General features: G+C 45.4%; 1 protein-coding gene across 1 annotated transcript in view; it reads right to left on the reverse strand.

Moving 5' to 3' along the window:
- The window catches only part of F2RL3 (F2R like thrombin or trypsin receptor 3), a 46,990-nt gene that overhangs the window by 7,402 nt on the left and 15,481 nt on the right, over positions 1-24,107 (reverse strand). The window lies entirely within an intron of this gene.

A 24,107-nucleotide genomic window follows, 5' to 3' on the forward strand; every position in this document is an offset into this window, starting at 1 on the left:
GTGTGGGCGCACTCGTTAATATGATAATGGTAATAATGTATAATGTCTGGTGAATTAAAACCAAATTTTTATTAAGTACATAAAAGATTACAGTATTCCTCTAGAACAGGCTTTCCCAACCACGGTCCTCAAGGCACACCAACAGTGCAGGTTTTAGTGATATCCAGGCTGCAGCACAGATGGTTAAATCAAAATAACTGAGCTACTAATGAAGTCACCTGTGCTGAAGCCTGGATATCACTAAAACATGCACTGTTAGTGTGCCTTGAGGACCGTGGTTGGGAAAGCCTGCTCTAGAATATGGAAAGGATTTGAATATACATTTTTAATAGAAGAAAAATTAAAATATGTTCTGGTGACCTACGATTATAGTAGGGTAATGATACACTGCAGACACTGACAGTACTGCAGTGTTATCCTGTCTCACCACCCCAAGCAGTACTAGTGTTTAATGAAACCACAATTGGTTATAGTCACAATGAAATGGCCTTAGTGTCTAATAACAGTCATCCTAATAATCATGTATTTTAAGATACCCTCTGAAAATATTTGTGATTGCCTATCAGCCAAAAACAATGATGGATTTAGATACAGTCCTGAAACTCCAGGCACACCTGTGTCTAGTTGGAAGGAAGAAAAGACAGTGGTGATACTGCTGTTAGTGTAGAATCAGGAGAATAGTCTACCACACGTAGTATTCCCTGGGGGTCACCCTTCCAGGTACTAACCAGGCCCACACCGTTTGGCTTCCAAGATCGGACGAGGTTGGGCATACGCGATGTAGTATGATAGTAGATAAAACACTATCCTGTACACTAATGAGAGTGTACCTGAAAAAGTAATGTCTCAGAGTTTACCTGAGAGGGGAGAGATAATTAGAATGAATCACAGATTGTGAGGTGTGGATCTGCTGTCCACGTTAGACAGGGATCCCCCTGAATCATGGATGAGAGTCCACAAAGTCAGAAAAAGAAGTAACGTTGGGATTCTGGATATAGAAAGGTTACTGTGGATAAAATTGGATAGGCTAATACATATGTTATCTTGAAGGTATTCACAGTATAATCATTGCACTGGGTTTGAGCACTGATCCATCTCGCACTAGACTAGGGTGGTCATTCCGAGTTGTTCGCTCGCAGCAAGCTGCTTTTAGCAGCTTTGCACACGCTAAGCCGCCGTCTACTGGGAGTGAATCTTAGCTTCTCAAAATTGCGAACGAAAGATTAGCAGAATTGCGAATAGACACTTCTTAGCAGTTTCTGAGTAGCTCGAAACTTACTCTGCCAGTGCGATTAGTTCAGTGCTTGTCGTTCCTGGTTTGACGTCACAAACACACCCAGCGTTCGCCCAGACACTCCTCCGTTTCTCCAGCCACTCCCGCGTTTTTCCCAGAAACTGTAGCGTTTTTTCACACACTCCCATAAAACGGCCAGTTTCTGCCCAGAAACACCCACTTCCTGTCAATCACATTACGATCACCAGAACGAAGAAAAAACCTCGTAATGCCGTGAGTAAAATACCTAACTGCATAGCAAATTTACTTGGCGCAGTCGCACTGCGGACATTGCGCATGCGCATTAGCGACTAATCGCTCCGTTGCGAGAAAAAAATAACGAGCGAACAACTCGGAATGACCCCCTATGAGTGCTAGGTATCCAATTGGTAATATACTTATGCACTGCACATGCTCAGAAAGTTTTCAGACACGTTCAAAACGGTAATATAATGCTCAAAGAAAATACATGAAGACAGGGTTTATTCCCACAGGGCATATATATAAATTAATATGTGATCCCTGTAGGTAAAGATAAATATAATCTGGGAACAATCACAGTTGGCCCTGAGCCATAGGGAGACTTAAGCCTGTACTAAAGATACCGCTGTTACACAAATTCCCCATATAGGGTATAATTATCAGCTACGTAGTAGTATTATCAATTGAAACAGATTAGAAAAGTAAATAAATACCGGATACCACACAGGTCCCGAGTGGCATTTACAGCAGAAGTCCCTCCGGATGACAAAGAGAAATAAGGCACATTTCTATAAGGCACAAGATGCTGGGTCCATAGTGTATAGGAAGACGCGTTTCCCGGGCTTGTTCACTTCCAATTGCTAATACCACTAGGCTCTGTCTTAGGTCCTCTGCTTTTCTCAATGTATACCACATCTCTTGGTAAACAAACCAGCTCTTTTGGATTTCAGTGTCAACAGTATGTGGATGATACTCAAATCTACCTATCCTCCCCAGATTTGTCACCATCTGTATTGGGCCGTGTCTCTGAATGCCTTTCTGACATTTTATCTTGGATGACATCTTGCCACCTCAAACTTAATATTACCAAAACAGAAATAATTATATTCCACCGGCAGCTGTTAGTGCTGGGTGCCCGACAGAGCAATTCTATTGTTGCAAGTTTGAGCAAAAACAACTGTCAGCGCTAGCATTTCAGCTCACCGCCTTTTGAGGTGGAGAGCTGAAATGAGCAAAATGTGATCCATTTGGGCTCCAAAAGGGTGCCCAAAACAATTGAATTGGAACATTGGGCACCCTTTAATTATCACGGCTAAAAAAAACTATTGAATTCAGCACTTCAAACTTCTGCCCCTACGCTCACCAAGTGCAATTTATTTCCTTAACATCTATGAGCTACAAACATGTAACAACTACTGGTTAACAGATAGAAAAATGTCATAACACAAAATCAAGGCTTACAAACATATAGCACTGAGGTCATGGGTTCAATTCCCACCATGGTCCTAACTGTGTGGAGTTTGTACAGGATGTGACAACAAAACCTCCCAGATTTTAAAGGATAACAAAAAAGGAATGGTAAATACTATTCAAAAGTGTAGTACATAATCTAAAAATGCATGGAATATAGTTTATTTTCAAATGGTTTTGAAAATAGTATCATCATTTCTTGGCATATAGCAGCCTTCAGTTCATTAATGGTATTTGGTCGATGTTTGTAGACCTCAGCTGTCAGATGGCCCCGTTGGCTGTGTATAGGCCTCTCATAAAGCTAATGAGGATTGTTTTCTGCCCAATAACGAAAATTCTGCTGGCTAATGTAGCCAGACAAATGTAAGTGAGCTTTGTCAAGAAATTGCAGCTACAACACCGGAAATAACCCACCGAATGATGCAAAACTTCAGAAATCGACTACAAATGTGTATCACAAATGAAGGCCACCATCTGGACAATATTATATTCAAAAACAATTGAAAATAAACTGCATTCCATGCACTTTTAGATTATGTACTAAAAGGAAAGGTGATAAAAATGCAGAAAGGTAGCCTCCAGGACAGAGCTGCTTCAGGATGTCTGACTCCTGTCTTGCTGATGCAATGGCCAGAAGGAGTACAGTTTTCTAATACCCCTTTCACACCGCACAAATTACCCTGTATCGACACGGCATACTGCCGGGTCGACACAGGTCAGTGTGTGGTGTGAAAGCGCTATGTCGGATTTCCCGGGTTGTTTGACCCGGTAATTCAATCCGGGTTATAAGCAGTGTTATTCTAGGGTTGAATACCGGGTCAGTGGCTCTGTAAACGGATTCCCTGGTCGAGCCGATCCGGGACCCGTTTACAAGATAGAGAGAGGCGGCGCTGAGATGAGCTCATCTCCCAGCATCGCCTCCACCTCTGCCCCCGCTGTCGGCTCCGCCCCCCACCGCTATGGCAACCGACCCAGCATATTGCCAGGTCTGGAAGCCATCAGAAAGAGGTAGGAGAGACTCCAATGCCGGATCCCACCCGGGAATGACCGGGATCCGGCATTGGAGATGTGAAAGGGGTATAAGTCGGAATTCCAATCCATTTCATGCTCATAAGGGCAGCTACAAAGATCTGAGAACTGCATGTACATATAGTAGTCGAATATGAACAACCCCCTAAAAAAAGTCTTACATTATAGAATATCTGCAATTTTGCTTTGATAGAAAACCTTAAAGAATCTAATAAAGAATCTAAACTCAAACCAGCATCTACAGTCACCTTTGCTGCAAAGAAAGAACAAACCTCACCAGTCTAAAATACAAAGTAAGCAATTTATTTTAATATGCATTGTTAAAATTGGTGATAATTCTTGGGTGAAATAGGCTTCTTTGCATTCAATATAGTTTCAATGACTGTATGAAAAAAAAACTTAGACTTTAGAATTGAACATTTGACAAGTTGCCAAGGAGCAGCTACCAGCATGCAGAACAGATTTAAATATTGGGCCCTCTTAGGCCAATCAGGGGCCACAACAATGAGTCAAACTCTTTCACTTTTTATCTTTTTTTTACATCGCTATTGGAGGGAATATATAAACCAGGTGATAATGCCAAGGAACCACCATGGCATCTACCAACTTCATACCTCCCAACATGACCCTCTCCAGGAGGGACAGAATGCTCTGCTCCTGGACTTCCCTCTGAATGTCACGATCCGGGTATCTGGACGCCATTACCTGCCTTTCAGATGTCTCCTGAGGCTCGCTCAGCGTTCCAAGGCCAGATCTCATCTGTGTCCACATACTGCACATTCCTCCTGTCACGCTGAGATGCTGTCACAGCGGCGCCATGTTTGAATCCTGCATGGCGTCTCCCGTTCTCCGCGGCCTCCGCCGCCGCTCCTGTGTTATAGGTGCAGGTTGTCAGTGTGGTGTTCCATGCCTGCCGCGGCCTTCGTTGTCATCCACGAGTCTCAGCATACATTTGTCAGTCTGGCGTCTCCTGTCCTCTGTGGCCGGCGCCGCCATTACAGTTATGTTTCCACATGGTTTCCCAAGCCAGTTTTCCCTCCAAGTTCTAACATGGGCGCAGCCATGTTGGATCTAATCACATGCTTCAGTTCCCCCAATCCACTGCCTGGAAATCTGCATATTTGCCCAGCCAATACCTGCATTGCTGCAGGTATAAGTATCCTGTGCCTGGGCCAGGAAATCGTCAGTGCTTTGTTTGTCATACCTTGTTCCAGTCTCTCTCCTGTGGTTGTGTTTCCAGGTTCCAGCTTCTGTCTCCAGCATCCACCAAAGAGACCCGCACCTGCCTACCATCCTGTGGTGCAGCCTGACTCTGCAGTCCTCCGTGGCTGATCCAGTTTCCAGCTTCCAGCTATTTCATCTGCTTCCAGCAGTATCCACTACCACCGGTAATCATCCTTCAATTCCTCTGTTTCCACGCTCCCTAGCATCTTACTATATTCACTCCGTGTTTCATCACCTGGCTGGTTCCACCCAGCATTCATTCAGTGACTTTATCATCTGGCTGATTCCATTCCGCATCCACTCCGTGTCTTACCACCTGGCTGGTTCCATCCAGCAATTACAACAGCTGATTCAAGTTACAAACTTCATCTGTTCCATCTACTGGCATGTTCCTTGGATATCTTCACTACTACAGCCAGGCCTGGTAAGGTTATTCCATCTAAGGACTGTAACAGCTGTTCTTACCTACCAGTGTCCTGTGTAACCATTTCATGGTCAGAGTGCTCCAGGAATCATATTATTTATCAATGCCATTATTTACCTTGAATGCTGTTTGTTTACACGGAGTCTGTTAATTAACTTTTATTTTGACTTTTACCTGGTTGTCATGGTCACACCTTCGGGTTTCCTTTTAACACTTACATGTCCAGGGGTCTGATTAAACCTCCCCGGTTTAAGTTCCTCTCAGCCCCAACTGAGGCTTTCTTCTGTCAGCCAAAACCCTCAGTTGTGACAGTAAGCACTGACCATATGAATCCAGCCGGAGACCAGGATCAAGCGGCTAGGCCGATGCAAGAACTGGCAGCCAGACTCGAACATCAGGAGGCTGCACAAGGCCACATCATCCGCTGTCTCCAGGATCTCTCTACGCGGCTGGATGGGATTCAAACGACCCTCCGTGGACCTGGCACGTCCGGTGCGTCCACTACAGTGACACCAGCTGTAACCCCATCCACCTTACCCATTTCCATTCCACGTCTTCATCTCCCAACGCCAGCAAAGTTTGACGGATCTCCAAGGTTCTGCAGGGGATTTCTTAACCAATGCGAAATCCACTTTGAGCTTCAGCCTGGCAATTTCCCCAGCGACCGTACTAAAATTGCCTATATCATTTCCCTTCTCAGCGGCTCAGCCCTTGACTGGGCATCACCTTTATGGGAGAAGTCTGATCCCCTGCTGTCCTCCTATACGGACTTTGTGGCAACATTCAGGCGCATCTTCGACGAGCCAGGCCGGGTAACCTCTGCTTTATCTGAGATTCTCCGTTTACGCCAGGGAACACGTACTGTGGGATAGTATCTCATACAGTTCAAAATCCTGGCATCCGAACTGGCATGGAACGATGAGGCCCTGTATTCTGCATTCTGGCATGGCTTATCAGAATGCATCAAGGATGAGTTAGCTACCAGAGACTTGCCCTCTAAGTTGGATGAGCTAATTTCTCTTTGCACGAAGGTTGATCTACGTTTCAGAGAGAGAGCAACCGAGCGAGGAAGATCGTCTGCTCCAAAATCTTCTGCTCCTCCTCTTCGTCAACCGTCTCCATCCAAGGATGAGCCCATGCAAATTGGCCGTTCCCGTCTATCTCCCGCTGAGCGCCGAAGACGTCTCTCTGAGTCTCTCTGTCTCTATTGTGCAGCTCCGTCTCACATTATCAATGCCTGTCCCAAACGTCCGGGAAACTCCAAATCCTAGCTCGCCAAGGAGAGGGCCGGCTAGGAGTAATGATCTCCTCTCCATCTCCTCATCATTGTAATCTCCCAGTCTCACTCCAAATTGCTCAACGTTACAGGAACGTCATTGCCCTCCTTGATTCCGGAGCAGCTGGTAATTTCATAACCGAAGCTTATGTTAAACGGTGGTCCCTACCCACCGAGAGACTTTCTTCGTCCATCTCCTTAACTGCAGTAGATGGCAGCAAGATTTTTGACGCAGTTATTTCTCTAAGGACTCTACCAGTTCGTCTGAGAGTGGGAGTTCTTCATGTAGAATTTATTTCCTTCCTAGTGATTCCAAGAGCCACACATCCAGTGGTTTTGGGCCTTCCATGGCTCCGTCTCCACAATCCGTCGATTGACTGGACGACTACGCAAATACTAGCATGGGGTCCCTCCTGTGCTAAGACTTGTTTGTCCAAAGTGCTTCCTGTTTGTTCTTCTTTCCCCAGGTCGTCTGATGTTCCACCTCCTCCATATCAAGACTACACGGACGTGTTCAGTAAGGCTTCTGCTGATATCCTTCCTCCTCATAGAGAATGGGACTGCCCAATTGATCTCATTCCAGGGAAGGTTCCACCTCGAGGCCGAACTTACCCATTGTCTCTGCCTGAGACGCACTCCATGGAGGAGTACATCAAAGAGAACCTGGCGAAAGGTTTTATCCGACCTTCTTCTTCTCCAGCTGGCGCAGGCTTCTTCTTCGTTAAGAAGAAGGACGGTGGTCTGCGACCGTGCATCGATTACAGAGGTCTGAACGACATTACCGTCAAGAACCGGTATCCTTTACCTTTGATTACAGAGCTCTTCAATAGAGTCAGCGGAGCAACCATCTTTACAAAGTTGGATTTGAGGGGTGCCTACAATCTCATCCGGATCCGTGAGGGTGACGAGTGGAAGACCGTTTTTAACACCCGTGATGGACATTATGAGTACTGTCAAAGTCGGAAAAATATCATGCTACACGTTGCCATATATCCTATCCACCCCATGCGCGTGCCTGCTGCACGTGCACATTCTCTCCCGTGCGTACGGATACTCGCAGCTGCGTGATGGCGCCTCCTCGGCCATGTGCTCGAGCGCGTGGTATGTGCATTTACGGTAGAGTTCGTGTGCATCTAGCGGGCGACTCAATCGTTAAATAATAAAACCAAATAGTATGTTTTATAGATAATGTTCCCCTTAATAATGACTGTAAGTTTGTTTAATGTAAAGGGTCGCTGGACAGAGGAATTCCTCTTTGCATGGTACGAAGGGTCAGATAGGGTTTGAGCAGCTGTGTCTGGTACCTAACTAAAGAACATTTTATTAGAAACAATCCGGTGCTGGTTAGGTAAAGATTAATCGCTCCTGCGTATAGTTATGGCCATTAGTATTTTCTGGACATTTACTATATTTGCGATTCATTACCCATGCGGCGGGAATCTTCAGATTCCCTCCCACCTGAGCAGTTTGATATAGTGACAGCCCACCTGTTCAAACTAACCTATGACCTTTTGTTATGATGCGAGGAGACATTCCTGTGTCCAATGAACAATGAGATTATAGGTGCCTTTGTAGTGTACTGTACGCAGTGTATATAAGATCAGCCAGCCTGGGCAGCTCTCTCACTCTCCACAAACGGTTTTCATCTTGACTAACTTGGAGCTGGTACCAGAAGCTGCGCAGCGATCGTTCCCAGTGTGTGTAAGTTATTCTCTGTAACCAACTTGTTCTCTGTTTGTATTGGCCATACTCTCTCTCTCTCTCTCTCTCTCTCTCTGTTATAGTATAGGATTGTGACACTATTGTATATTTCTGTCTAGATATTCTGTTAGAATGATATGTTAGCTTGTAGTGTATGACTTGTAAACTGTTTCCCCTTTTCGATATAACTAAAAGCTTGTTAGTAAAGGTGTTGGAACCTTAGCAAGGTATCGTGTGTTTATTATATTGCAGAGGGTAATAGGAGCGTCTCAAACGCTCAAGCAGCTTTAGCATTAACAAGGTTAAGCAGCGTTACATCGCTACAGTATTTCAGTACAAGGTTTACAGTATAAGAGTATCCTTTCTATGTGTTACATTCAAGGTTTACTGATTGTCATCCCGCGAGCGTCTGCGCCGCTCGTGTTCTCCTCGTGGACTCGAGCATCCGCTACGCTGGTAGCGTAGCATTACGGTAGTCGGCCGCCTATAGCGTGCTCGACACCACGCATTAAGCTGTGAGCGAGCGTGTCGCATGTGCATCTCGATCACGGCCTAGCGTATGCTACGCTAAGTGCGTACCCTTACGGTACCCCACACGCCAATTGCGTACTGAGGAGTCTCTTACCCATTTATAGTGAATGTTATAAGATAAATAGTTAGCTTTATCAATTGGCGGCTCGTCCGTCCTCCACATATCCGCACTAGCGAACACAGACTTTATCTGTCAGCAAGGGCGAGAAGGCAGTATCCCTTCGTATCGGGATACAGTAGTGCTGGCTAGATAAGCGTCTGTTTCGCTACGTTGAAGGAGTGCTGGTGGAATCCGGAACCGGAGGTAAGAACAATACGCTATTGTCTTTTAAAACTGTTTATTTCTGTTTTGTGTACGCACACACGCACGCACACACCTGTATTTCTTTTCATTTGTGTATTTTCACATATCACTTTCCTGTTTGCCATTTCACAATTGATAACGTGCTGAGAAAGATGTGTTGCTATTGGTAGTGTGACAAGAACACTGGGATAGTGTTTGAGGGCAGGTATATTTGTCCCAGGTTCTTGTCTTACATGTTTTAGAAAATGTTAACTTCTAGGAAAAATGCTTTTTGTTTTGTCTGAACCTTTTCAGTTTGCTGTAAAAGCTGGGTAAAGGCTCTGAGAGAGAGATAAGGCGAGTTCTAGACATTGGGCCCAGTTCGGGTCTTTGGCCTCACAGAGGGCTAATCAGGGTTTCAGCTGTGTAAGAGTGATATAGTGCTTCTAACCTGATTAGTATGGGCAGACTGCCTGGGAAGGCTGCAGGATCTGTGTGTGAGAGACACGCTTTCTGATGCAAGTAAGCTATACAGTATGTACTGAAGAACTCTGTGTTTTGTTTAGTGACAGTTAGGAACATCTTATGTTTAGTTAGTGCCGGACAGGCAAGGTATTTTTATTTTGGGGTTTGTTTTATTTTCTGTTTCAATAAAACTGGCCGGGGTCAGTTGTACCAGAAACTGGACTTGTGTTGTTCCTCAGCTGCTGCGTGCTGCCATATTCCCCAGGAAAAGGCACCTTGCACCCCTACAGTGTTACAACTTGGTGGAGAATGCGAGCATGTCGTTCTGCGCATAAGTGAAAGCAGCAGCTTTGTGAGGCCTGCAGAAAACGGTGGTTTATGCAGATACAGCCCAGTGTGAAGTTACTGAGACTCACCCCTGAGGGTTTGATATATGTCCTGGGTGAAAGCAGCTGCAAAGCCGCCTGAAAAATCTGTTGACATGGAGGATCTGCTTAAAGCCTTGCTGCAAGCTACAGCGGCTCAGCAGGAGGCCAACCGACAGCAGCAGGTGGCAATGGAGGAAAATAGGAGACAACAGCAGGTGGCAATGGAGGAAAATTGGAGACTACAGCAGGAGGCCAACAGACAGCAGCAGGTGGCAATGGAGGAAAATAAGAGACAACAGCAGGCAGTTGTTGATGAACTTTACAGGCAACAGCGTCAGGATAGAGAGGCCTTAGCAGAAGTGGTGCAGAGACTTGCAGCTCGGGTTGGAGATGTGGCCGTCAGTGCTCCAACCAGCTCTAGTTCTATACGAGCCAGTCACTTCCTGCAGAAAATGACAGAGGCTGATGATGTGGAGGCCTATCTGACCACGTTTGAAAGGACTGCCGAGCGTGAGAACTGGCCGAAAGCACAGTGGGCCAGTCTGCTGGCACCTTTCCTGTCAGGTGAGCCCCAAAAAGCTTACTTTGATTTAAGCCCTGCTGAGGCTCGGGACTATGATAAACTAAAGACTGAGATCCTGACCCGCCTGGGAGTCACGCTGTCAGTACGAGCACAACGGGTGCACCGTTGGCTGTACGCCATGGAGAAGCCTCCGCGCTCCCAGATGCACGACCTTATTCAGCTAACAAAAAAATGGCTGCAGCCAGAGACATTAACTGGTCCCCAGATGGTGGAAAGAGTCGTCATGGACCGCTACTTGAGATCTTTGCCCATGGTCCTGCGCAAGTGGGTGAGCCATGGAAACCCGGGTACTGCTGACCAATTAGTGGACATGGTAGAGAGGTATTTGGCAGCAGAGGAACTACTGATGACCACCCAGCAACCCATAGATCCTCGACAGCGCCCTTCAGTAAAGACTGGTAAGACTGTTCCGTGGGAAAACGTTGCTGGGCGGTTAAGAGAACGCAAGGCTGGAGAGACTGTAAACACTGGCCCTGGAAACAGGCCAATGGGGCTAGAACGGTCTATGCTGCCCAAATGGGTTGATAATCGTGTGGTTAAATGTTTTAGGTGTGGTATGCCAGGTCATGTTATTGCCAATTGCCCAGTCACGCAAGAACCCATGCAATGTGATGCTGCCTTTGAATGTCGCAGAATGTCTTTCTTTGCTAGGTTAGCCTGTACTGTGGTACCTTCACCTGAGCTGGAAAAACAAATGTGTGATGTGTTCTTAGAAGGTAACCGGGTAGAGGCCTTGCTAGATTCAGGAAGTTTAGTTACCCTCGTGAAAGCTGGGTTAGTGAACCCCTTAAAGGTCCAGCAAATACCTATTGGGGTAACTTGCATACATGGGGATACCCAATATTATGCCACTGCTGAGGTGAATATAGAAACTTGTTGTGGGTCAGCAATGGTTAAAGTGGGACTGGTCCCTACCTTGGTGCATGAGGCCATAATAGGGAGGGATTTTCCTCATTTTTGGAAATTGTGGGAATCACGGTTATCAACAGATGTGAGAAGTAAAAAGCCAGTTGATAATACCGGTGATTTTATGGATGTACGTGGGTCTTCGGAACTTTCTGGCCCTTTGCCTTTTGCTAGTTTGGCTGGGGAAGTGACAGATGGGGAGTCCAGTGAGGACCCTCTTGCCGGGAACAGAGACATAGTAGTTAGAACTGAAAGCGTGCCTGACCTGGAGGTAAAGAAGGATCTGTTTGCGTCTGAACAGTTAAAGGATCCTACCTTAATAAAGGCTAGAGAGAATGTTAAGATTGTTAATGGGGAACCTGTGGTACCAGGTGACAGGGTTACGTATCCCCACATGGCCATCTGTAATGAGCTCTTGTACCACATTGTCAAAAGGGGTGAGGATGTGGTGGAACAGCTGGTTGTTCCCCAGCCTTATCGGAGAACGGTACTAGATTTAGCTCATAGTCACGTTACCGCAGGACATTTAGGGGCAGAAAAAACCACTGAAAGAGTTTTACAAAGGTTCTTTTGGCCAGGGGTTTATAAAGAAGTGTCTGAATATTGTTCTTCCTGTCCTGAATGCCAGTATCATGCCCCTAGACCCCATTTCAGGAGCCCACTAGTTCCCATGCCTATTATAGAGGTCCCGTTTGACAGAATAGCCATGGATCTCGTGGGGCCCTTGTTAAAGTCTGCTCGGGGCCATCAGTATATCCTGGTAATTATGGACTATGCCACTCGATATCCTGAGGCTGTCCCTTTACGCACTATCACAACCAAGGCGATAGCTAGGGAGCTGGTGCAGGTATTTAGTAGAGTGGGAATACCAAAAGAAATTTTGACTGACCAAGGTACTCCATTTATGTCAAGGATCATGAAAGAATTGTGCAAGTTATTTAAGGTCACTCACCTCAGGACGTCCATCTACCATCCCCAAACTGACGGGTTGGTGGAAAGGTTTAATAAAACAGTAAAAAATATGTTAAAAAGGGTTGTTGAGAGAGATGGGAAAAACTGGGATTGTTTGTTGCCCTACTTGTTAATGGCCATCAGAGAAGTTCCTCAGTCCTCTACGGGGTTTTCTCCATTTGATTTGTTGTATGGTAGACACCCCAGAGGGCTGTTGGATGTTGCCAAAGAGACGTGGGAAGGACAGCCCACTCCTTATAGAAGCGTTATTGAGCATGTAACACAAATGCAGGATAGGATTGCAGCCGTGGTACCTGTTGTCAGAGAGCACATGGAACAGGCCCAAAGTGCTCAACAGAGGGTCTATAACCGGAGTGCCAAGATACGGGAATTTGCTCCTGGAGATAGAGTTCTTGTTTTGGTACCCACTGTGGAAAGCAAATTCCTAGCTAAATGGCAGGGACCATTTGAGATTAGGGAAAAAGTGAATGAGGTTAATTACAAAGTATACCAGCCGGGAAAGAGAAAACCCGAACAGATCTACCATGTTAACTTAATCAAACCCTGGAAAGATAGGTTGTCTCTGTCAGCGGAGCCTTGCCCTTCGGTGTCTTCGCCCCGGTTGCTTCCCGCAGTGAAGGTGTCAGAGACATTATCAGCTGATCAGAACAATCACGTTAAAGAATTTCTCATCCAAAATAGGGAGGTATTTTCAGAGCTGCCTGGCCGAACGACCATAATAAAACATGACATTGTCACAGAACCAGGGGTCAGGGTTCATTTAAAGCCATATAGGATTCCTGAAGCTCAGCGAGAAGCTATTTCTAAGGAAGTTAAAACCATGTTAGAACTTGGAGTCATAGAGGAGTCTAACAGTGAGTGGTCCAGTCCCATAGTGCTCATCCCGAAGCCCGACGGTAGCATACGCTTCTGTAATGACTTTCGTAAGTTAAATGAGGTGTCCAAGTTTGACGCATACCCCATGCCCCGTGTGGATGAGCTTGTAGAAAGGCTGGGAACAGCCAGGTTTCTCACCACATTGGACCTGACCAAAGGTTACTGGCAAATACCTTTATCTGATAGCGCCAAAGAAAAAACAGCCTTTTCGGTTCCGGAGGGGCTGTACCAGTATAAGATGTTACCCTTTGGGTTGCATGGGGCTCCAGCAACCTTTCAACGGGCGATGGATAAAATTTTGAGGCCCCATAGAAAATATGCAGCTGCCTATTTGGATGATGTGGTAATTCACAGTACAGACTGGGGGTCACATCTGGTTAAAGTACAAGCAGTACTGGACTCAATCAGAGAGGCAGGGTTAACTGCTAACCCAAAGAAGTGCTGCCTCGCAATGGAGGAGGTCAAATACTTGGGCTTCACCATAGGCAGAGGTCTGATTAGGCCCCAATTGAATAAAGTTGATGCTATTCAAAACTGGCCTCGTCCAGTGAATAAAAAACAGGTAAGGGCTTTTTTGGGAATTACTGGGTACTATAGACGGTTTATTCCTAATTTTGCGACAACAGCGGTGCCGTTGTCAGACCTTACCAAAGGGAAGCAGTCAAATGTGGTGAAATGGAACCCTGATGCAGAAAAGGCGTTCCAAGCGTTAAAAGTGGCTTTGTGTTCACAACCGGTGTTGATAACACCAGATTTTTCAAAAGAATTTGTGGTACAGACAGATGCCTCAGAGGTTGGGATAGGTGCTGTGCTGTCCCAAACCAGAGATGGGGACGAACACCCTATCATTTATTTGAGTAGGAAACTCAATGAGCATGAAAAAAGGTATGCCATTGTGGAAAAGGAGGCTTTGGCCATTAAGTGGGCACTAGATACCTTGAGATATTACCTCTTGGGTAGACAATTCAGACTAGTGACAGACCATGCCCCTTTAAAATGGATGTATGTAAATAGAGGCAAGAATGCTCGTGTAACTAGATGGTTTCTAGCGTTGCAGGACTTTAAGTTTACTGTCGAACATAGACCGGGAACACAATTGGCCAACGCAGATGCATTGTCTCGCATCTTCTGTTTGGGGGCTACAAGTGTTCCGGCCCCTAGGTCGAAACAGGGGAGGGGGATATGTGACAAGAACACTGGGATAGTGTTTGAGGGCAGGTATATTTGTCCCAGGTTCTTGTCTTACATGTTTTAGAAAATGTTAACTTCTAGGAAAAATGCTTTTTGTTTTGTCTGAACCTTTTCAGTTTGCTGTAAAAGCTGGGTAAAGGCTCTGAGAGAGAGATAAGGCGAGTTCTAGACATTGGGCCCAGTTCGGGTCTTTGGCCTCACAGAGGGCTAATCAGGGTTTCAGCTGTGTAAGAGTGATATAGTGCTTCTAACCTGATTAGTATGGGCAGACTGCCTGGGAAGGCTGCAGGATCTGTGTGTGAGAGACACGCTTTCTGATGCAAGTAAGCTATACAGTATGTACTGAAGAACTCTGTGTTTTGTTTAGTGACAGTTAGGAACATCTTATGTTTAGTTAGTGCCGGACAGGCAAGGTATTTTTATTTTGGGGTTTGTTTTATTTTCTGTTTCAATAAAACTGGCCGGGGTCAGTTGTACCAGAAACTGGACTTGTGTTGTTCCTCAGCTGCTGCGTGCTGCCATATTCCCCAGGAAAAGGCACCTTGCACCCCTACAGTGTTACAGTAGTTAAAAGTAATATTAATACGTTAAGGAGTAATTTGTAAAACACGCGCACGGCTTGCCTAAGATACAAGGAAGTTCGGTGTGGTGTTCGGTAGATGATTACAGTTAAAGATCATCTACATTGATATAAACGTGTTAATTGTATTTCTGTGGATACACCTGGCTTGAGTACACGTGTCTCTAACAAAGGGCGGGACTAGCGTACGCGACACAAGGGCCGACGCACGGAGCGTATATTACGCAACGGAGCATCTGGGTACGCCCACATAATACAAATCACACGATAGTATTGTTTTAGTTAGGCGATAAGGAGGCAACGCGATAATAGCGCAAATCGATCTCAGTGTCCAAAATTTTAAGCTAATAGATCCTTCTCTAGTTGCAACTCCTCGGGATTAGCCTGCGATACTGAATGAAAGGGATTTCTGCGCAGAAACGAAAGTAAAAGAGTATATGAGGTGAAAGAGTGTGTATACATATATAAGTTTCTAATTTTTGGGGTTGAACCACAGGAAATCATCGAGTTTTCGTGAGGTACATACGTGTAAGTGACTGCACGGTGGCTTGGGAGGCATCCCTTGTTAAACATTTAAAAAAAAAAGAGCATTAGAGTATAGCAGACCAGGAGGTCTACTGTAGCACAGACCAGGAGGTCCAGACAGACCAGGAGGTCCAGGTACAGCAGGCTAAGAAGTCCGCTATAGATAAAGAGTAAAAGAGCACAACACCAGAAAGGGTTGGTGCGGTACCCATATAGGCCATTAAGCTCAGGCTGAAGGAATTCGCAGCCACAATTTTCGATTCCACTGGTCGCTCCGCACATAAGATTAGTTGCTTATGTGCAGAACGATTGTACCGCACGTAATTGTGTGCATTAGTTAGTAACTTGACCCAGTACCATTTACGTACGCTAGAGGGGTCATAAACGCTATTTGTACATTCTAACGTGATTTGTGTATTTTTTTTTTATTTTAAGGGACGTTCGCTTTTTACTTGGGAACTATCCAACAACCAATAGTTACTGGAAAGGGTTAAGTGCTCTGCGGATCACACCCACATGTTCCAGTAAATAGAGGTTCAGGTCGCAGGGGCCCTAGGTCGAGTACGCCAGCGCTAAGGCAGTGTGTGGGCGTATTGGTCGACGTGGGCGAGTGAGTGGAGTACTCGGTAAACTTCCGCCGCCGGCCTACCCCGGACATCTTGGTTTTTGTAAGGATTCACTGAAGGCCCTGATTTGAAGGTCAGAGGTAGTGAAAGCAACACCTGCAAAGATGGGGGCCAGTTGTTCAGGTAGGGGGCGATCAACCTCGGTTCGGGTTGACTTAATAAACCGACCAATCGGGTCGACAAGGTATGTAATGTGTGAGAAATACGGTTCACACACAGAAGTTTTGTGCGATGAATGGGAAAGAATGACTGTGCACAATGGGGAAAAGTTCCCACGGGTAGGCAGTTTTAGTCCCGAGGTGTTACAGAATCTAAGGAGAAGGATATGTCTCATTAAATCTGCAAAGAGACGGATCAAACATTATGATTATTTACAGTTATGGCAACAGGAAGGTGAAATACAAAGAGGATTGGCTCAAGCGGGTGGATCTAACCCTATCAGAAAACGGATAGCCACCGCGCCACCACCACCATACATAACGGGAGAAAAGGTGGTTGCAGAGAATGGCACACTGGTGAATGATAAACATGCACTTAGTAACTGTATAAATGTTAAGACTAATGTAACCAAGATTGTTGATGCTAATATTAACCCGTGCAAGCTGTTCCCTGTTTTAAACTTTCCCCAGGATTGTGACCAAGAGGATGAGCCAACAACAATATCGGCACTCTCTCTAGCAGCCACCATAGCAGAAACAACAGTGGGCACGTCCCAACCAGTAAGAGCAGTATCAAAGGCCCCTAGTGGAGGGACAGGTGAGGTCGTATCAACTGGTAAGTACGGCACCATACAATATGCTGAAACCATTTCACCACATGCTATAGAATCTACTCAGAATGATGTTATTGAACTTAATCCCGTTAGGGTAATTGCAGTGCCAAATGGGAAAACTGACACTTCAGGAGTCACTCCTGTCAGACACATCGCCATGCACTGCCCCTTTTCTCGAATGGAATTAAGATCAATGGTGTCTGAATTCCCTGATCCTAGGAAAGATCTAGTTGCAAGCCAGAAATACATTAGAGAGCTAGGAAATACTGTGGAGCCCAATAACAAAGACTGGTAGATATTGCTGAGGGCATGTTTACCCTCCAATGTCGACTCAGCGAGATTTTTAGCTGACTGTAAATTAGATGAAGAGGTACCCCTTACGGATGTGTACAACCAAGATAATGTAAAGAGAATAAATTTACAGTTAAAAGAGTATTTTCCAGCTGTTGTCAAATGGAACAAAATTTTCTCCATCAAACAGAAAGAGGGAGAAACAGCTACTGATTATTTTCATCGGGCACTACAGGAAATGGCTAAGTATACAGGCATAGAAGACATTAAGACAAATGTGAATCATAGAGAAGTAGCAGTATCTGTGTTAATGGATGGTTTAAAGGAAGTATTGAGGACGAGGGTACAGACCACCCAACCATGTTGGCGAGGTCTGTCGGTGGCTACTTTGAGAGAGGCCGCTATTGATCATGATCGGAATATCACCAGACACAAGGAGTCGCAGAGTGATAAGTTAATGGCCGTAAGTATACAGGCCCTGACTACCAGGCAATCTCTGTATAAATCTCCGACCCCTGTGGGTAAGTCAAATGTGGTAACTTGTTATTACTGTCTTAAAGAGGGACATTTTGCACGAGACTGTAGATCAAAGAATGCACAAAAATCATATCAACCCCCTAGACAACGACATGACACACGAAATTGGGATCAAGGACCGCAGAGACGGAGTTATGAGCCACACGCAGGGGAAACAAAAAGGTGTCCCCCAAAAAGAGACTGGCAAGTCACTGATAGTTCCCATTTACCCCCTTCACAGGTAATAGCTGCCAGCGCAATGCAGGGAGGCCACCACGCACCATAGGGGCGAGGCCACACCTGTAATCTGCAGCCAGTGAAATTAATTGCGAGCCTTGGAAGTGAACCCGAGGTCACAATTGATGTAGCTGGTAAATCTCTAAATTTCCTTGTAGAAACGGGGGCGGCCAAGTCAGTGATAAATTCGACCGTGGGCATGAGAACCACTGGTAAAACAATTCCAGCCATGGGAGTAACAGGAGTAGTACAGCACTACCCTTTAAGCAAACCTGCAGAGATTACGATAGGGCCTTTGCATACCAAGCATTCTTTTCTGCTGGCTGCATCAGCTCCGACTAATCTCCTAGGGAGAGATTTACTGTGCAAAATGGGATGCGTCATATACTGTACTCCTGAAGGTGTGTTCTTGGACATACCCGAAAACCACGCTCAGGAAGCGCAGGATATGCTAGACTCCCCAACAAGATTAATGTCACACACTGTTGTTGTAAATAGGTGTCCGTCCAAGGTAGAGGAAATGATTTCCCAGATACCGGAATCACTTTGGACCAAGGATGGACAAGACACTGGATTGATGGCAAACGTAGCCCCAGTAGTTGTGCAAGTAAAAGATGGTAGGATAGCTCCAAAAATCCCACAATATCCTCTGAAGCCAGAGGTGGAGTTAGGAGTTTTCCCTGTAATAGAGCGCTTGCTACAACAGGGCATTCTGGTAAGAACGTCCAGCACTGCCAATAGTCCCATCTTCCCTGTTAAAAAGAGTGGGGGGAGGGGTTACAGATTAGTGCAGGATCTAAGAGGGATCAACAAAATAGTTGATAGTCAATTCCCCGTAGTGCCAAATCCAGCTGTCATCCTTATGCAAATCCCTCCCACTGCAAAATTTTTCACTGTGATTGACCTCTGCTCCGCCTTCTTCTCGGTACCTCTGCACCCTGACAGTCAATACTTATTCGCATTCACATACAGAGGAGTTCAGTACACTTGGACTCGATTACCACAAGGTTTCATAGACAGTCCAAGTATTTTCTCACAGGCCCTGCATGATTGTTTACAGTCTTTCCAACCAGAGAGTGGATCAATATTGATACAGTATGTGGATGATTTACTGCTGTGCTCAGATTCACTGGAAGCGTCCCTGAGAGATACGAAACAACTCCTGTTTCATCTTTCAGACACAGGACACACGGTTTCCAAGGACAAGTTACAATTATGCCAGACCCGTGTGAAGTATTTGGGACACTGTCTAACACAAGGACTGAGACACCTTACCGCTGATAGAATTCAAGCAATTCGTGACATGACCCTGCCACAAACCCAGCAACAGATTAGAAAGTTTTTAGGAATGTGTGGGTATTGCCGTAACTGGATCCCAGGTTTTTCCATACTAGCCCTACCTTTGCAGGAGATGGTCTCCTCAAACAAACCTGATCGGATTTCGCACACAGACGAATCTGAGATGGCATTTGAGAGACTTAAACAGTGCCTAACGCAGGCACCAGCATTAGGTATGCCTGACTATGGGAAACCCTTTGAGCTGTACGGAACAGAGAGTGCTGGGTGCGCAGCAGGTGTCTTAACCCAGAAGCATGGTGATGCCAGCAGGCCGGTAGCCTACTATAGCGCTCAGCTAGATACGGTAGCGCGATCCCTCCCCACATGCTTGCGAACCGTTGCAGCAATAGCATTGCTAGTCACAAAAAGCGAAGATGTAGTGCTAGGACACAACCTCACAATTCATACACCACATGCAGTGTCAGCCTTACTGAATTCTGCCCAAACCAGACACGTCTCATCAGCGCGGTTTACAAGATGGGAATTGGCATTGATGGCCCCCATAAACATCACCATAAGGAGATGCAGCGCATTAAATCCTGCAACGTATCTCCCAGGTGTGCCTGGACAGGCACAAAGGGTGGAGGATGAGAGTGATGGTGAAGGAGGATTTAATACAGGGGATGACACGCATGATTGTATGGAATATTTGACCCAAAATTTCACGGCAAGGCCTGACATCGGTGACAACCCACTGGAAGATGTAGATTTTACCTTCTACACTGACGGTAGTTGTCACAGACAGACGGACTCGGGAGACTTGTGTACTGGATACGCAGTCGTAAATGACCAAGGTACCATAGAAGCAGAACCGCTAGGCCCACCACACTCAGCACAAGTTGCTGAACTGGTTGCCCTAACCAGAGCATGTGAATTGGCTAAGGGCAAATCAGCCAACATTTACACAGATTCTAGGTACGCCTTCGGAGTAGTCCATGATTTCGGGGCCCTATGGCGCCTCAGAAATTTCATGACGGCAGCTGGCACACCCGTAGCGCATGCAGCCCACATCAAAAGACTTCTGACAGCGATACAGGAACCCGACAGAGTGGCTGTTATCAAGTGTAAAGCTCACACATATAGCCAAGACCCGGTATCACTTGGTAACAGCCGAGCAGACGAAGCTGCTAAATCAGCAGCCGGTAACCCCATACAAACAGATAGTACACGACTGATGGTATTTAATACTGTAAACACACAGAAATTGTGTGAAATGCAAAATTTGTGTTCCCCACAGGAAAAGGCAGTCTGGAGGTCAAAAGGATATGGCCAGGAGTCCTCAGGACTCTGGACAGATGGACATGGTAAGCCAGTGGCACCCAGAGCATACCTTCCAAGTCTAGCGGAAGCAGTACACGGGCTGACTCATCTAGGCAAAGAAGGAATGTGTAAGCTAGTAAGAGCTTATTGGTGCGCCCCAGGATTTTCCTCCCATGCGGGTAAAAGAGCAATGACATGTCTCACCTGCTTGAGGAAGAATATCAGAAAGGCAATACCGACAGAGCCATCCCATATCCCTCCGACAGATGGCCCTTTCCAGGTAATACAGATTGATTTCATACAATTACCACCTTGTAGAAATTTAAAGTATGTTTTGGTCTGTATTGATGTATTCTCAAATTGGGTCGAAGCATTTCCCGCGGCCACAAATACCGCTGTGTTTACTGCAAAGAAAATTGTGCAGGAATTTGTGTGTAGGTACGGTATCCCTAGAATAATTGAAAGTGATAGGGGTACCCATTTCACAGGTGAAGTCTTTCAAACAATGTGTAAGTTGATGGGAATTAATAGTAAGCTGCACACTCCGTACCGCCCCCAGGCGAGTGCGAAGGTGGAAAGAGTTAACAGCACTATTAAAAATAAATTGAGCAAGGTAATGACTGAAACAGGACTGTTATGGCCTGAAGCTTTGCCAATCGTATTATACAGCATCAGAACCACCCCCAGGTCCCCTCTTAATCTGTCTCCTTTTGAAATTCTGTTTGGTCGACAACCCCATGTTATGATTAACCCCCAGGATGATTTGAAATGTAACAATGAAGTAACTGTAAAGTACTTGGTTAAGATGAGTAAGCAATTGAGGAATCAGAATGATAATCTAAAGTTGGTGATTCCTGATTTGCCAGACAGTAATTGTCATGACATTGAACCTGGGGATTATGTAATGATACAGAATTTTCTACGCTCAGGTTGCCTTATTGACAGATGGGAAGGACCATATCAAGTCTTATTGACCAGCACAACTGCTTTGAAGGTTGCCGAGAGAGAGACTTGGGTTAATTCGTCTCATTGTAAAAAGGTCACTGACCCAGAGAGGTCCCGTGATAAAGAACAGACGGTAGAGGTTGTATCACTAGAGTGTCTGTTCAGGGAGGATTGAGACGACACCTGAGCGCTGAGAATAACAAGACCGGAAGCTTGTCGAGCCAGATTTCTTTTTCCCATTTGTTATTTTCTCCAGTTCCCACCTCCCTCCTATTTCCTTTCCCCCTTCTTATTTTTCTCCTTTTACTCCTCTAAGATGGACTTGCCCCAAGAGACTGTGATCCGGATTTTCCTGTTGACCATGATGTTGACCAGAGCAGTCTGTTTCGGTGAGAGTACCATGGAGGTCGAGAAAGGATCGGGAATGGGTTCTGATGACCAGGATGCAGGCGTAGATTTCCAAGAACAACATAATCACCGAGTAAAGGCGAGTATCAGAAAACGATCTGGTAGCATTGACAATAGAAGGAATTGTGAAGGATTGTTAGCTGAAGAGAACTGCATCTGTAGGCATTGTGACAATATAGTTGAGGATGGGTGCATAAAGAAATGTCAGTCCAGTTTTAATGTCCACATGGACCGGCAGCCATTGAGTGACTATCACTCCTTAGTGGGTAAAGTGTTAAATCAGACAGACTGTTGGGTATGCTCTCAAGTACCTCAAGGCCATAGCAAATCAGGACTAGTACCATTCCCTTTAACTGTAGGAGAGGTACTTGAGCTAAGTGGTGGGAGGCCGGTGGACAAGAGGTTTAATATCTCTAGTCCTCCTAGTTTGAAGCTCCACCAATATCATGTGGATAGGTCCTTAGTATGCTTTAACATTTCCAATCCCCGAAAGCCGGGAAATTGGGAAGTGTCATGGAGTAATCAAACCATGACCTTTTCATACAGACCCGACAGAATGCCCATAGACACAGAACTTATACGCCAGATAGCCGACCATAGGAAATTTTTCCGGTATAGGTACACCTTAGGAAGTAGGACCATGCGAGTTGGAGAAGTATCACCAGGATACTGTGCACAGATCGTACAAACTGATACGTGTACTAAACAGATGGGAGAATTAGGGTTAGGAGATTTCACATGGAAAATTTGTAACATGATAATGTCATACTCTGTCCCATATGTTCTCCCCGATGATGCATATTTCATATGTGGGAGGAAGGCGTATAAGTGGCTTGCCCCAAACTCAGAGGGATTGTGCTATATTGGAAAAGTACTGCCTGAAGTAATGACTGTAACCCATAACAAAATGAAAGATATTCACCGCAGTGCCCAAGCTCCTTATACTCACACTCATTACGAGCACGTCGTTAAACGGCACCTGATAGAGAGGACAGAGCATTCAGCCTCTGATCTGATCCATGAATCCACCGGGATTCAATTCCTACTCGCGTTAGATATCACTCGTACCGCCAGAGGAGTGATAAATTACAAATATATATCTGCGCTTGCAAATTTATTAGACAATATCACCGAAATGTATGACGACACATTCAGGTACACTGGGAAAGAGTTACAAGCCTACAAAACAGAACTGGTTCAGCATAGGATGATTCTCAATTACCTCACAGCTGTGACAGGCGGGTATTGTGTTACCCTAGCAACTCAATATGGAATAAAGTGCTGCACGTACATTACAAACAGCACGAAGGACCCAGCCGAGGTCATAGACCAAAAGATGGATGACATTCTACAATTAAAGTGGGAGTTTCGAAGGAAACACAATCTCACACTCGCTGCTGTGGGTAATGAGCTGACCAGTTGGGTGTCATGGTTGAACCCACGAAATTGGTTCTCGGGCTTAGGAGAATGGGCCCAAGGTATTATTATGGATGTAGGGAAATTTCTTTTGTGTATTCTGGGAGTCGTCATTGGTTGGCCTTATATTTAGATGCGTTCGGGTTTTAACGAGGTGTAAAGGTAGTACCCGGGTGATGAGTCTGAGGAGCGAGGAAACTGTACTAACAACAACTAATTTGATGTATGACCCAACGATAGAGACAATGTTGTGATGACAATGTGATTCCACGGTCCGTTTCTCCTTTGTTTTCCTCCAAGGTACAAAGACATCCGCTTGGAAGAAGAATTTGACAACCTCTTTTTTACAGACCATTGATGAACTATGCTACAAGCCCCATTTTCCCTAGTGACTTTAAATTTTACGATAGCCCAAATATTTTAGTGACTAACTTTCTGGACAATGGAAAAACTTTTGCCGTCATTTATAGCAAAAGCATCAGGAGACTACAGTCAACATGTACATCGAGACAAGACACAAGACAAGAACTCAATCGGCAAATGTAAATTAAACTCACATAGTTTATGACTGCATTTACCATAATTGCTTCTTATCTTCATTTCTACAACCTTCAGGTAATGACACACATAGTCAATAGG

Source organism: Pseudophryne corroboree, chromosome 1 (assembly GCF_028390025.1).
Source record: "Pseudophryne corroboree isolate aPseCor3 chromosome 1, aPseCor3.hap2, whole genome shotgun sequence".
Classification (NCBI taxonomy): Eukaryota; Metazoa; Chordata; class Amphibia; order Anura; family Myobatrachidae; genus Pseudophryne; species Pseudophryne corroboree.